This window comes from Heliangelus exortis, chromosome 4 (genome assembly GCF_036169615.1).
Source record: "Heliangelus exortis chromosome 4, bHelExo1.hap1, whole genome shotgun sequence".
NCBI lineage: Eukaryota > Metazoa > Chordata > Aves > Apodiformes > Trochilidae > Heliangelus > Heliangelus exortis.
Window position 1 is genome coordinate 43546203 of NC_092425.1, and position 11600 is coordinate 43557802.

Here is an 11600-nt window from a genome sequence, read left to right on the forward strand (position 1 = left end):
GTTGCCACTTTGAAATGCCTTCCTCCTGTCACTCTTGTCTGCCCTTTGCTGTTTCCTAACCACTGTCACATGCCTTGCCTCGCATGACTTAATTGTTTGAGACCTTGGACTGGATTTACATATATAAACAAATAAAAAGATCCACACCTGCAGTTGCTTTGGCCAGCTGGCAGCTGCCTGAGAAGTAGCAGCATTCCTGGATCATGACATTTATCAGAGCAATGGCTGTGCCTTACACCAAGTGCTCCTGGTTGACAGCCATGGGCAGTGAGAGGAGGGCCCAGAGCACCAGGTCAGACATCCCTGCTCCTCTTAGTGCAAGCACCTTGTGGGTGCTCTGGCACAGGGCCTGGGGAAGGCAACCAGCACTGCAGGAGTGGTGGGGAGTCTGTGTGCAGGAACACAGCTGTGTCCTGGTCATACCCACAGGCAGCAAGGACAGGGCACATCCTGAACCCCACTGTCTGCAGCCGGTGGCTCACAGTGGGAAAGGAGAACTGGAATGGTGGGATGAGAGAAAGAAAGATGTTGTTAAAGCTCTGCTTATTTTCAAGGGCTTGTTAAGCACTCAGCACTTTCTAATGAGGGATTTTGAGCGGGACGTGTGAGGAGCTGAGGTTAAGAAATGATCATATATGTTTTTGATAGTTAACCTTTCTTGGCATTGTGCAAAAAGCAGTGGTAGCTCCTGTGGCAGGAATGAGAGTGCCCACATGTTTAAAGTCAGGCATGTGTTTAAACACTTCAGCCAATTAAAACTCCAGGGCAGTGCAAGTTTCATTAATAATCCTCCAGTGTTTCACCACAGGATAATCTAATTGTTCCTCGTCAGGCAAATGGGATCCCAGGGACAGAAAGATTAAGCTTTTAAGAAACTCAAATTATAACATTCAAAGTGGTACCCTGAATGATAATGAATTGCCTGTTCATCTTGTAGCCTTTGATGATAGCAACCAAAACACATGCATGTTGGGCAGTTGGTTTTGGGGACAGGCTTCCTCTGGATTGCAGCAGATCACTGCGTACCAACCTATCATGGTTTAAGAAGTCCCAGTACATCACAGTACTTTGCTTTTCCAGTCCCATTTTCATAAGACCCTTGGGAGCTTTGCAACCTGATAATTAAACATCTCCACTGAGAAATAAGTGTGTAGGAGCCCCACAGCATCTTAGGATAAGCAGTGAAGAAGGATCTAGAGGCCTGATGTGATTTGGGAAATCCTGTCCCTTGTCCTGAGTGGCACCTCTAAACTTTACCCAAGGTGGTCATCCTTGCCTCATGGTAACTGTGCAGGAGGCACTGGATATGGAGACACCCTTGGAATTAAACCAGCAAGTGAGAGCAACACAGGTCATAAGAGAGATCCATAAGAGAGGTGCTTTCCAGGTGAGGATTGATTCTCTCCACCTAATCCCATCCTGCTCTCCACACTCTGCTGCTTGTGACTCTAACACCTGTAGCCAGGAACTGTGCAGGAAAGATGCCTGGAGCCTGTGTGCAAACACACGAGAGAGCAGCACGTGCTCTTGGTTGTTTCTCAGCTTTAGGAAACCTCTTCCTGCCTCATTTCCTCTACCTCTGTTGGAGAACCAAACATCCACAACATGCTGCAGCATGGGGTGAGGCAGGTCAATAGCCTGACAGAAGCATCAAAGCAAACTGAACCATGGATCATCACAATCCCTTCTCACTGTGTCCCTGAAAGGGATTTCCTCCTGTTCCCTGCATGGCAGCTCAGACAAGGGACATCTGGAACAAAGCTGCTGGTGGTTGGGATCTGAGGGGACACAGGGAGGGATGGCTGAGGTTCTCATTGGCACTCTCAGTCAGCAAGTTATTCCTCTGGCAGGATTTTATCCTGTCTTGTGTTTTAAGCTAAGACCAAGAGTTCTCCCACTCCTCATGTGTGGAGGGTTGTAGCAAAAATCACATTATTAAGACAAAGAAGGGAAAAGAAGTATTTTATTGCAGTAGTGCAAATAAAAGGGATTTGAAAGTGAAGATGGGAAACTGCTGGGAACTAGACTAAGGAGCAGGAGAGTTGTAGAGCATTGAAGGGCTTGGAAAGATCTCCCCAGATGTGTGTGGTGCTGTCCAAAGTAGGTTGTGCAGAGAGAACATGTCCCTGTGCAGCACACACAGATCAATGGAACAAAAAGAACACCTGGTGTGGGTAATGACTGGAGCTTGGCACCATGGGCAAGGCAGTTAACTAATGAGCAAATGCAGAGTAAACACTTGATAGAAGCTGACAGGAGAGTACCTGACAGAAAGATGAAGCAGATTGAGCCTGAATGAATGAAGATGATCGTGGTGTATTCAGAGGGCTGGGCAAATGGTCCCCAGTCCATGTGCTGGTCAGCCACTGGCTGTCACCCTGACTGCAGGAGCCTTCCTCTCGTGGCCTTGTTGGAGTCCAGCCCTGTGGCTGGGCAAGGCTGGGAGAAGCTGGGTCAGGAACCAGCTCTGGAGCAGCAGCACTAGGGCCAGCAGCTGATAAAGGGAGGGGAGGGCCCTGGCAGCAACCACCCTGTGTCAGCACAGAGCTCTGGGGACTGCTGGGGACAGCAAGGCAGCCTCCTGCACCGAGAGGGGCTCTGGGGATCAGGCCCCAAAGGGGACACCACGGAGAGGAGCTGGGGGGGGCAGGTGGCTCTCGGGGTCTGTCTCAGCCCTGGAACTGAGATGTTTTCCCAGGGCAGGTTAAAGCTGGACAGAAGTTAGCATTAAAGACAGATGAGGAGATAAAAAAGCTCAGATTTCCATACGTTTGCTTCGCCACATCATTCACAAAGACACTTTGATCTTGAGTCGTCTGTTGCTATAATTACTGCGAGGTGGTTGATGCACACACTCTTCCCCCTCTGCTGGGTCACTGCAGCTGGGTCCTGACCCAGGTCTGCCTTCCCATCCTTTCTTTGCTCAAAGGTTTCCCACCCAGGGCTATCAGACAATCACTCTTCTTGGGTATCAAACCTTCCTGCCTGGCAGTCAGTTACCACTCACCGTGTGCACAGAAAGAGGTGAGCAGTGGAGAGAGCTCTGGGGAGAGCCCAGCACTGGCAGACAGGCACTGAGCCTGGCCCGGGGGTAGCTGAGGATCAGACACTTGGGGTGCTTATCTGCGGGTGATCACTGCACCTTTTGATGTTCCCTCACTGCTGTTTGGACAAGCCCTTCCAGGAGCCATTCCAGAAGAGCCACTCTGCTGAACGGTTTTATCAGAGCGAGACAGAATCTGCTGCTGGATGTGAGCACAGCTTCAATAAAACAGGTGCATTCCATCCCCTCCTGCTGCTCCCTGCCCAGGGCATTCCTACAGGACAGGACACAGCTCATCACCCTCCCCTTTGATGCTCCCTGTGGGCTGCAGAGGATGTGCCAGTGCTGGAAATTGCTGCTTCATGAAAAAGGGAGAAGGGAAATCACTGGGAGCAAGGGTGACAACAGAAGAAGCCTCTGACCTGTTGGGGACAAGAGAGAAAGGAGATACTTCAAAAACAGTGTGTCCCTTGAAGTGGCATGCAGCCATTAGTCTGGGGGATGCAGTTTAATCTTAATTAAAAACTGTGTGCGAGCTCCAGAGCATCTTCACAGAGGAGCCAGCAGAGTCAGCTTTGTCTTGAGATGTGGCTGTTGCAGAATGGGTACAGTGCAGCCCTGGAGCAGCCAGCACTGGCAGAAACCATGTGCACACGCAGAGCAGCACAGGCTGCTGAGGGGCAGGTTTGCTGCTGCTGTGGGGACTCTGCAGGGCTGGCACTCAGACACAGGCACACGTGTGGCCCTAAGGCCACCTGGAATAAGGATAGTGTTGCTCATTCCAGAGACAGGAGCAGAAGGAGGTGCAAACATCTCCAGGAGCAGCAGGGATGAGACAAGGGCCTGCAGACACACCACTCACACCCAGGGCCTCCCTCTAGCAACCACTTGGATGTTAAAATATTCCCAACAAAACATTCCTCTCTGTCTCGGGGTGGATACCTCCCTGGCTCGGTGCAAAGGTCTTTCACCCTCCCTAAGCATGATGAAGCCTTGCAGAGAGACTGTGCAGGGCATGGCAGCTGCTTCTGCCCAAGCTGGAAAAGAGGATTTGGTCCCAGTTGTTTCCTGTGGGATGGGAGAGGGAGTTTTAATGAGGAGGTGGTCAGGGAGGCCAGACACCACTGCCTTCCTGAGTTTGGTGTATGTCATCCCACCCTTTTTAAGTCAGAAATTGCCTCTGTCTTGGCTGAACTGGCTGCTCTTCCTCTCTTTCCCTGCCAATAGCAGGGATGACATCAGAGGCACTGAGTCAGGAGCAGATGTGCCTTGGACTCTGCCACGTTAGCCCCAGCACTGTCCCCTCTGGTCTTTAAAAAAAAAACAAACAACTTCCTAAATAAGGTTGCTGTCACCCATGTTAAAGGCAAATTTACCAACACAGCCCATTGCCAGGCAGGAAAGGAGAGGGCGTTCAATTGCTTTATCAGTTTGTACCTTGCCCTATCAGTGGTTTCCATTTCCACTTACTTGTCTGTCTTGTCCATGCAGTTTCTCTTGCTCCCAGGGCAGCTGCAGTCACATTATGTATGTTTGCAGTTGCCACATGGTGATTTGACTTAAACAAATAATGTAACAAGTAGCACACAGGAAATGAGAGGAGAAAATATTTATGGGAAGTGTCATTTTGAGGAAACAGGCCACTTAGTGTAGTTTGTTTCAGATGTGCTATTTGGGGCCTCTTTTGCTTATGTGTCACATTATTTCTTAGGAAGAAAAAGGGAGAACTCCCCTGTATATGTAACTGTACCTTTTAAATAATGAAACTACAGAAGAGGCTCAGAAGGGAACACAGGCTGTGAAAGGCCAGGGTTTTACAAGCAGAAGATCCATGCTGGAAGTGCCACGTTGATCCTCACTGTTGCAATGGCAATAGAATCCCAAAGAGGAGCCTTTTCCAGGTTTCTTTTGCTTTGGATCAAAATGGGACCAGCTCATTCCACTAAGTCAGGGTCCAGAAAGCCCACAGCTTGTCCCAGGCCTCAGAACATCCACAACATCCTCACACCTGAGCAGCAGAACCTTGTGAATCTGTGATCTAGACCTGGATGCAAGTTCTTCCCCTTCCACCCATGGCTTCAGCCTTCCTAGGAGACCCTCAGTCCCCTCCTGCCTGTTTTCCTGCCCCATTGGAACAAGAGCAGAGGGCTCTCTCTCAGTCCCTCATCTCTCACCACCTCTGGTACCACACACAGGAGTCAAGCCCTTGCTCCCAGGATGCCAGCTCTAGCTTGTCTGCTGGATAGAAAAGGAAAAAAATGACATTTTCTATTCCAGCCTTCACCCTGACAAGCAGAAGCACTTGCTCAAGGCAAAATGTTCTCCTGGGGCAGGAAGCTGAGGGACAGGGATCTGCAGTCTGGGATCAAGGCTCAGTGCAGGACCACACTCATCTTTCACACCGTGGTGCACCAGTGGTGACCAGGACAGGTCCATCAGCTCATCAGCCAGCCTCTTGGCTTCCCAGCCACTCTGCTGTGCAGGGTATTCATCCTCTTCTTCTCCTCAGTTTCCTTTTCATACAGACTGCTCCTTTTGCCTCCAAACACAGTACTTTTCATAATTCCTTTGTGTTGCAATTTATTTCTTTCACAGTTATTTTTAATACTGTCTCAGATCTTACATGCAAAATACCATTACTACCTTTTGACAGACAAATATTGTCACCATTTTCAAAATTAAATACACTAATATTATGGCAACAAAGCAACTACAATGTCAAAATAGAAAGTTCACATTCTTTAGGATTCCCATTCTATGGGAGACTGCTGGCTCTGGAGTTTTGGTCCTAAAGACTTTAACCCTCATGTTTTCCTGACATCTTCAGTGCCTCTTAACACAAATTATTGAATATGTGTCATAGAGGCCCATTCCAATTCAGCTGCAGCTGCTTCCAGAAAGCAACACCAGAGATCTCTGGAAATAACTCATTTTGCATTAGCATCACCAGACCACTGAGGTATTCCCAGCCAAACCTGACCTCTGGCCCTGCAAGGATCAGCCTCCAAGGATCATACGTGTCTTAGCAGCCCAGTTACCAGCTGCTGGCAGCAGAGCAAGTGGAAAAATACTGCTAAGATGGACTTCCCTCACCCCCTCATCAAGGGCTGGTGACACAACCCCTGATGCCCTCCGTTTCTCAAGCATCCTCTGCAGTAGGGAGGGACCTCTTCGAAGGCTGCAATAGATGGAGATGATAAAGTGTGCCTGCAGCAGCCTCCAGGAGCTGGTAGGTCACATGAGGCACAGCTCAAGGTGGCAGCATGAAGAATTATGTCACATTTGGTTGATCTGTATATCACCACCTCGATTGCAGAAAGGATCAAAGCAGCTATAAATAGTTTAAGTAACCTGTCCCTGTGTGGAGCCCTGTAAGGAATACTTTTTTTTAGGTCACAAAACAAGCAATTATGTGCCAAGAGGATATTGCCCAAATATTTGCAATGTGTTTTTGCTTTTCTTAATTTCATCTTCGTGCTGTGTCAGCCACAAAGGGTCAATTATGTGTCCAAAAGACACATGTTTCTGTAACTATACTGGGCCTAGGGTACCCTGAGTGGGCCCTGCAGCAGAGAAACACAGGGGTGTCCTGAGCCAGGAGTGAGTTTCACTGGGAGAAGGTGGGAGCATTGGTAATACCCTTAGTCCCTGAAGGAAAGCAAATTGGATCTTGGCAGTGACACAAGGCATCTCACCTGAAGAGGTACAATTCAGGTTTTACATTTTACCTTTTACATTTGATTTGCAATTTTTAATTCACTGAATTTGAAGTAGTTTGGGAAAGTAAAGGCATGTGATGCAAAACAAAGCTTGGCCTATGATTCCATCCAGAGGTTTTCCTGGCTTACCCTGCCAGTGCTCACAGAAACCAGCTGTGATGTGGGAAGCCACAGGGGACATTTCCCTGTGTGGAAAGGGATGTGTGAAGTGTGGATGTGTGTGAAGAGCTCCTTTCCTGGGGGGCAGAAAGCCAGTGGGGTGGCAGAGCAGGAGTCCTTTCCCTCTCTTTTCTGCTCTGCCCATTTAAACCATGTGCCCTGATGCTCTGGGCTCATCAGCCAGGAGTAGCCCCTGCTCCTGGGACAAGGAGGGAGCAGGGAGGGAGGTGAGACCCCGTTTGCTCCTGGCATCGGGCTTGGGAGCTGGGGAACTGCCAGCCTCTGCTTTGTGGCTGCTGTTCCAGCCCCTTTTTTCAATATTTGGTTTGTTTCTAGAGCTTTCTTGTGACTCAGGAGACTGTTTGCTAGGCAACAAAGGCAGGAGAAGCCCACTCAGGGGGAGAGCCCTGGCAGCAGGAAGGAAGTGGTGAGCAGGTGGCATTCAGAGCTCCTGCTCCCAGCCAGCCCTTCCCTGCCTACGGGAAGTGCTCCTGCTTTGAAGTTTGTTTGGAAAGCTTTAAAAATACTTACTAATTGCCTGACATAGAGCCTTTGGTGTACAAGGAACACTTTGCAATGTAAATATTCTCCCTTGGTACATTGAGGATTAGATAACTAAACCAAGCTCATACCTCTTGTAGGAAACACAGCTCGTCACCACCGCAGCCTCTGTCTCTGGAGGCCTTGAGTTATTCTTTTCTCTTTATTCACAGTGAGTGGTTTCTGTGCTGAAAAGATGACACGTGAAAATGTGTACACTTGGTGTCTCTCTGATCAGTTTCACATCCCATCTGTAGCACTAGCCAAAAGCCTTTCTCCCACAGAACTCTGAAATTCAGCTGTCCCAGTCCATCTTTGTCAGCAGACAGCCCAAATGAGCCCCCCCTTCCCAACCAAAGCACACCCAGAAGGCAGGAGGGACTGGCCTTTGGAAAGACAGAGCAGGGGGGTCACTGGCCTTTGGAAAGACAGAGCAGGGGGGTCACTGGCCTTTGGAAAGACAGAGCAGGGGGGGTCACTGGCCATTGGAAGGACAAAGCAGGGGGGTCACAGTAAAGACACAGCCCTTCCCCTTCTCCTGCAGGGCCCAACACGTGGCTGCTGGTGCACGGAGCTGGGAGCCATAGAAAGTCTCCAGGAGGACAGGGAGGTCACGTAATACAACAACCTGTAATGGAGCCGGGTGCCAGATGGGAGAACACCCACAAACCAGAAAATGTAAGTGATTGATTGTTTCTGCAAGATAAATACACGTGGAGTGAGCTGGAGCCAGTCTGAACTACCAAGGGCGTGCTGGGGCAGGGGAGGTGTGTGAACCGGGAAATGAGGAGTTGTGAGAGTGGGTGGATTTCAGAAAAGCTCTGTTACTCCAGCAAAGAGTCAGGCTGGGTGAGATGGGATGCCACAGAGGAAAGTATGGGATTGCTGTCCCAGCCAGCTCCCTCCCTGTGATTATTTGCCATGTTAGGGCTGTTTTGCCTTTTCTGTAATTTATGCACCTCTATCTGCTGCCCTGTAATCTTTGTCAAGGAAATCTTTGTCATCTCTGTGAAGCAAAAGTACAGATGGAAGCAAGGACATTTTATATAAGCAGCCTTCCTTGAAATATCTCAGCCCAGTTCTAAGTTGGCCTTCCTTGCAGCTCATGGACATGATTCCCTTTCCTCATGCCTCAGCCAGCCCTGAAAGCCCTGAGACTGATCCAGCTGTATAGAGAGGTACTGGCTGGCAGAAGTGCTCCTGCATCACGATGAAGTTCCATTAACACAAGAAAACCAGGGTCAGGTCTTCAGAGATGAGAGGAGTTAGGGGAAAGTGGTCAGGGGAGACATCAAGGGTTGATTTTTCACTCATCTGATAGCATTACTGTGGAGCTAAGGGAATGAATGTCACTCACATTCATTCATTTGCAGATCATCCACCTAAAGTAAACCTTTCCCAGTTACTTCCCTTTCAGGTGCAGGCAACTTCCAGGTCCTGGCTGGGTGGGGGATTTCCTGTCTGTGTTTAGCTTGTACCTCTTCCAAGGCTTGTGGTTGGCAGGGTTCATGCCTTCCATTAGCACCTGCTGGATGTTTAACTCATTTTTAATTTTACGACTAGGGGAATGAGTCCTGACTTCTGCAACTGGCAGAATTCATCCTGGCAGCTGAGTCTGTGCCTCTCCCTTGCTCTTCTTCTTTGGACAAAAACCATCTCTATGGCAGAGGTGAAGGGCTGAAGCTGTTTTGCTCCATGCTCACCTGTGTGCAAGGGACCTGGGCAGAAGAGGCTGCAGTGGAAAGCAGACATGTGGCACATGCATGGTTTGAGACCTTGCAAGAGACAGGCCACTGGAACTGGGGATTTCCCTCCCTCTGTTTCTTCCCTGAGGAGTCCAGGACTCGAGTGTTTCTTTGGGGCCCAGATGGATGCAACATACACACACGCCTGGAAATCTCCCTGGAAAACTACAGACAGGGATGCAGGAAGAAACTGGGCACTGCAAGAGTGCTCTTCCCTCCAAGCTTGCTCCTTCCTTCCAAGCAGCACCACAGCCACTGTCAGGTTTGGGTGATGGGCAGACAGCTGGGGCAGGCCCCCAGAGCTTCAGCCAGCTCATGCATGCTGCTGAATGCCAGGCAAAACAGGAACTTAGAAGCATGTCTTCACTAGCATCCTCCAAGGAAAGGGGTCCTGCTTTCCTCTGCTGGCAGAGGGGCTGGATGTCAGGAGTGGCTGTGGCAGAAAGCAGGGATCATCTGTGAAGTTCCCTGTCTTGTGCTGACTTAGAGCTGCTGCCAGGCCTGGTACCTTCTCAGAGATGGAGAGATGTGCTACATCATCAATCCTGTTGTCCTGACACTCCATTTGGGAGATTTTTCAGGAAAATAGAGCAGAAAATCTGCAAATAATAGATATTTGTAGATTCCTAAACCAGCAGGTACCTGGAAGCAACTGTTTTGACTAATGTCCTGTTGCATACCATGAAGCAAGAGGGGAAGAAAGAGCAGCAGTTGCATTATCTGCTCAATCAGAAGTTGGCACAAAGCTCTGATGAGGAGCTGGGAGCATCACCAGGAGTATTCCAACAGCTGAAGGGTGAAGCATGATGCTGTGTAGCCAGTCCCTGGTGAAAGCTGCATTTCAGGGGTAAAAGCAGAGATGCCAAGGGAATTTCTCACTTGGTTTTTCCTGCTGTCTGCAGAGGTCAAAGCAGGAGACTGCCAGAGCAAAGGGCAGATGTGGCTCAAACATAAATGAAACTTCACCAGGAAGCTGTCTCAAGTCCCCCAGTAATCACATCAGAGCACTCCAGCAGCTCAGGCACTCACACAGGGGGAGCACTCCTGAGATGGCCAAGTCAGACATTTGTGTGGTGATGGAACCTGCCTCAGAGTGCATGTCTGGAGAGTAGCTCTGGATAAAAGGCATCTCTTGGAAGCTGTCAGGTGTCTGACATGGCTTCTGTAAATCCAGACACTTCTGTGGACTGGCAAAGCACTCAGTGAACAAGTGCAAGGTGTGACACTGCCCTCTCCACCCAGACATGTTGGCTGCCCAACAGGTAGGCAACAGGAACCCCAGGATTTCGTAGGCCCCCAGGCAGGAGCACACTAAGAGGGACCCCTGTGCATGCCAAGGGGATGCACCAGAGGATGGCCATGCCCTCCTGTGGGCTCAGGCTCACCAGCTGCATCCTCAGAGCCAGCACTGCTCCTAGAATCAGGATCATTTTGCCTGGAAAAGGCTTTGAAGATGGTCAAGTCCAATTATTAACCCAGTACTGCCAAGACCACCACTGAACTGTGTCCCTATGTACCCCATCTACACAGCTCCTAACTCCCTCCAGGGAACTGATCTGACACTTTCACTGGCAGCCACTTCTCACAGTCCAAACCCAAGTTCCATTCCAAGCTCTTGTTTCAGATAAACTCATGTTCTCAGACTGTGCCGGCTGCTCAAACTGTTTTAGGTTGAGAATTACTACACTTAGGTAGTCGGTGAGTAAGGTTTATTAGAGCTGTTTGTCCTACCTCTGCTTTTCAAACCAGAAGCAACCCTCTGGCCGGCTTGGAGAGCTCCAACTCGGTACCCTCGGTAGCTGCATCCCTGGGATCCCCCTGGCCATGCCTGGGAGCACCATGACCTCTGGTGGCCACGCCGAGCTCGGGGAGGGCACCCAGGATCACTGCGGCTCCCAGAGCCGGGCGATAAACGAGGTCCCACGGGTCACCTCGGCAGCTTTCCCCCTCCCAGCCACCCGGAGAGGAAGGAACCTGCAGCAAATCCCCTCCTGCCTCCCGTCCTCACCTCGGGGCTGCAGGATGCAGAGGAGAGGCTGAGCTGCCCGGGGGTGAGGCAGAGCTTGCAGCCTCCTGCTGCCTCACCCAACGTGCTTGCATGGTGGGAGATGGCACACAGACAACATTTGGTGGTGTTTGGGCTGCAGCTGAGGCTGGATCTTGTTGGGAGTGTTCAGTAGTGAGGAGCTGTCATGAAAGGAGGTGCAAGAAGCCTTGTACTGACAGCTTAAACCCGTGCATGTCTCAGTACCCCCCTAGTTAGTGGGGAAGCCCCATCTGTCCTTTCTGTTGCACCACGTGGGTATGCAGGAGCTAAGTGTTTTACCCAGTGAAATGTCCAAATCCAAGCTGGATTTACTGGTGTAAGCACACACCACAGAGGGAGCCTGCAGA